Source organism: Scaptodrosophila lebanonensis, unplaced genomic scaffold, assembly GCF_003285725.1.
Source record: "Scaptodrosophila lebanonensis strain 11010-0011.00,11010-0021.00 unplaced genomic scaffold, SlebRS2 tig00000092-arrow-pilon, whole genome shotgun sequence".
Classification (NCBI taxonomy): domain Eukaryota; kingdom Metazoa; phylum Arthropoda; class Insecta; order Diptera; family Drosophilidae; genus Scaptodrosophila; species Scaptodrosophila lebanonensis.
The window spans coordinates 1,625,907-1,629,518 of record NW_022060566.1 but is presented as its reverse complement, the minus strand read 5'-3'; the positions used below and the strand labels follow the sequence as shown (position 1 = coordinate 1,629,518).

The following is a 3,612-nucleotide window of genomic DNA, read 5'->3' as shown; positions in this document are numbered from 1 at the left end:
TCGCACAGCCACAGCCTCATCGTATTCTCGACATAAATCCTACAAACATTATATACGAACATAAAGCATAGTCAGTCAAGAGAGAGAGAGAGAGAGAAAGAGAGAGAGAAAGGCCCTTAGCCCATGGCCAATAACCCATAACCCATTGGCATCCCCGTCGACACATATCCACAAGTAATATATACATATGTATAGCTATATATGTGCTATATGAATCTGTATGTCTAACAGTTTTTCGGTCTGCAGCCGCTTCATCAATTCGTCAAGATGGCCCTTTGTCCAAATGTCCATTTAGACAGAGAAACAAAGCACATACGAGTAGTGCCACTGCCGCTCTCGACATCGACATCGACGTCGACGTTAACATCTCTGCCATTGACTAGGACTGAGCTTGAAGAGAACATTTCGCATTTCACATTTCTATTTGAATAATTTAGACATTTTCGTTGATGAATAACCGAGAGCACATTGATAGATATTCCTCCGATACGGACAGACATACAAAGGCAATCAAGGAGCCTCATGCCCCTCATCCAGGCCAATAAACACGAAATCATGGACTCGTATTTGAAAATCAAAACAAAGACTAGCTTAAAGAAGTAAAGTTGAAGCGAATTGAGTTTTTAGCTGGGTTTTTCAATGAATGCCTAATAGATTCATTAATTTTCCTTCACCTATAACCTTAATTATGCTAATTAATATTAATTTTAATTTTCGACTGTGAATCGGAACAAACTATGTATATTTGTCAAAGGCGTTGTTAAATATTATTATCATTTTGTTAGATGCGTTTTCGGAAAAACTTTCTCAGCTCATAATCATAGGATAACGCTTTTTCCAAGGCAATCAGAAAATGTGGAAAATCGTTTCTTCATATGCTGGGAAAGTGTTAAAATCTGACATCAGAGAAAATTATCAAGACAGAGTGTTTATAGATAATTTCAAAATCGTTTCCTCATATGCTGGGAAAGTGTTAAAATCTGACATCACAGAAAAATATCAAGACAGAGTGTTTATAGATAATTTCAAAATACATATGTATATGTTTGCCTTGCAGGCTCTTCAACTAATAAATAATTTGTCAGCTTTATGGCTGCAATAATAGATGTGGTTTAATAATAATAATATAGCATTTCAAATGATTTGGAAGGTTGTTTGGCATTTGGAAACGTGCGCTTACTCCAGAGAATATATCAAATATATTCGATGTTGATATATGTATGTATGTAGTATTTACATATGTGTGTTTCCGTAAGTTACTTTAATTAGCTATGGATATACTATACATATTTTTCTTTAAATTTGAATTCAAGTATAAAACTATTTGCCCCACAATACAAACTAGTAAATATATAAATAGAAAATAAATATTTTCATTAAAATCAGAGACTTAAAAATATATTAAAATATTTTGCAGATGTATAGGCAGGAGTGTTCGTTTTTTTTTAGACTCTAACTCGAAATATAATAAACAGCGATTTACCATGAACATAAAGAACACTCTATCGCTGCACTATGGAATAAAGTTCAGCACTATTTGAAAAGAAAAAGCTTTTGCAAACTTTTAGTTTCTCTCGCTCCCTCTCTTGGTCATTCTCTCTTGCTTTGTTATCAGTTATTGACTGATTTGTAATCAAATTAGCATTACTTCGCTTTATTTTCTATTTCAATTAGGGAAATTTAAAAAATATCAGCCCCTAACTGCAAATGCTGCTAATTGAAGGCCGAAAAATGTCGGCGCCGTGGCTTAGTTGGTTAAAGCGCCTGTCTAGTAAACAGGAGATCGTGAGTTCGAATCTCGCCGGGGCCTTTCAGTCAGTAATTGCCTCTCCTTAGTTAGTAGTTGTTAGAGGGCAGTTTATTTTTAAATATGTTTATATATATATATTCTTTTATTTAAAAACATAAAATTTAACTGTCTGATTTTTGTAAAAAAAAAGAATTGACTTTCTTATATAGTCGAACTAAGTATTTAAAACTGGTAAATACTATATTTCTTTTGCTTTAGAACTGCGGCGTACATATTTAATTTTATTAAAACTATTTTTTGGAATTGACATTAAATTGTGATCAGCTTTTCCTAAAATATTAGACTTCGCTTAACATCACTTAGTTAGTAGTAGTGCTGGACGAAACATCGATACATCGATGTTATGATATTTTTTTTTTTTTGACATCGATGTTTTATACCGATGTTCGATGTTCTTTACTACTAGTCCATCACTGAATTTTTATTTTTGTAGGTTATGCCTTTTTTGGTTTTTGCGTTATTCTTTGAATTTGTGAAAATATCGTTTGTTTTGAAACTTTTTGTATTTAATAAAAAACCGTAGCTTTTTAAAATATAAGATAAATCAAAATGCAGCTCCCTATGTTTAAACATCAATAAAACCTTTTTAAAAATTCGTTAATAGATGTTCGATAAATCGATGTTCTTCCCTTAAAACATCAAAACATCGATGTTTCTCCAGCTGTAGTCAGTAGCAAAACTACTATTGGCCATAAATTCTCACTCAATTCAATTTAAAATTCATAAATATTTAGAATTATAGTAAATTTGAATAAAAAGCAACAAATTAGTGGCACCTTTTTATCTCGCACTCAACGCTCGTTCACACCAATGCTCGACACAAACACTTGCCGCACAATGATAACTTATGGGCGGAGGTACATACATACATACATACATACATACATGTATGTACATAGAGGCATATCACAGAGACATTATCGGTGTAGCTCTGATGTACATAGCTTTGGACTGTCCCATTAGTTAGGAGGCACGCACGCAGTGGCGCAGACTTTGGTCAAGCCATGAAATTGCTCGTCTACAAGCGTAGACCGTAGAACGTATAACCTAGAAAGGGTCAGGGATTGGGGTTCCTTCCTCATGCGCTGACGCACTTTGCCGGTGAACGAGTGTGTGAGTGCAATAACTTTAAGCACGCCAAACACATATTAATTTTAATGATATAATATAGAAAGACACGCTAAATTGTTTACAAGCCACGGGCAGGCGAAGTTGCGTTGCCAGGGTTGCCAAGTTGCCTGCCTACTACTATTATTAACAGCAACACCAACAAGAACAACAGCAGCAAGAAGTAGAGTTAAACCAAAAAAAAAAATTATAATAATAAAAAAAAAGAAAGAAAACTTGTGTTTAGCTCATTAACATTTTTAATTTTATTTTATTTAATTATACAGATGTTTATAGCTTCCGCCGATGCGTTGCAGCCACAACGCGCTAAACTGCGAACTAACACACACCCATACACACACGCGCACACACACGCACACGCCACAAATGACTGCAGTTTTATAAATTATAGTTAAGAGCTGATTACACGCACAATAAACGTTTTCGCGCGACGTCTCCGACTCCAGCTCTTTTCCATTTCTTCATTGGCCTGGGCCTGGAGGCAGTGCGGCAAAGCGTTTAATTGATTAGCCGCTAGGTGGCGACTTGCGCCAGCCGGGGCTAGAACTGGAACTGGGACTGAGACATAAGCATACATAAGTATTATTTACGAGCGCATTGTATGTTTACTGGCCACTTGCCACTGCCGGCTATCGCTCAGCCAGTTTGTTGACCAGCTCTTTAGCCGGGCCAAC

The 3,612-nt window shown here is 35.5% G+C and overlaps 1 non-coding gene across 1 annotated transcript; it reads left to right on the top strand.

The window, feature by feature from the left end:
* Positions 1–1,736: 1,736 nt before the first annotated feature.
* Trnat-agu lies at positions 1,737–1,810 on the top strand. Its single transcript has one exon. It is a non-coding gene; the product is annotated as a tRNA-Thr (tRNA).
* Positions 1,811–3,612: the final 1,802 nt, after the last annotated feature.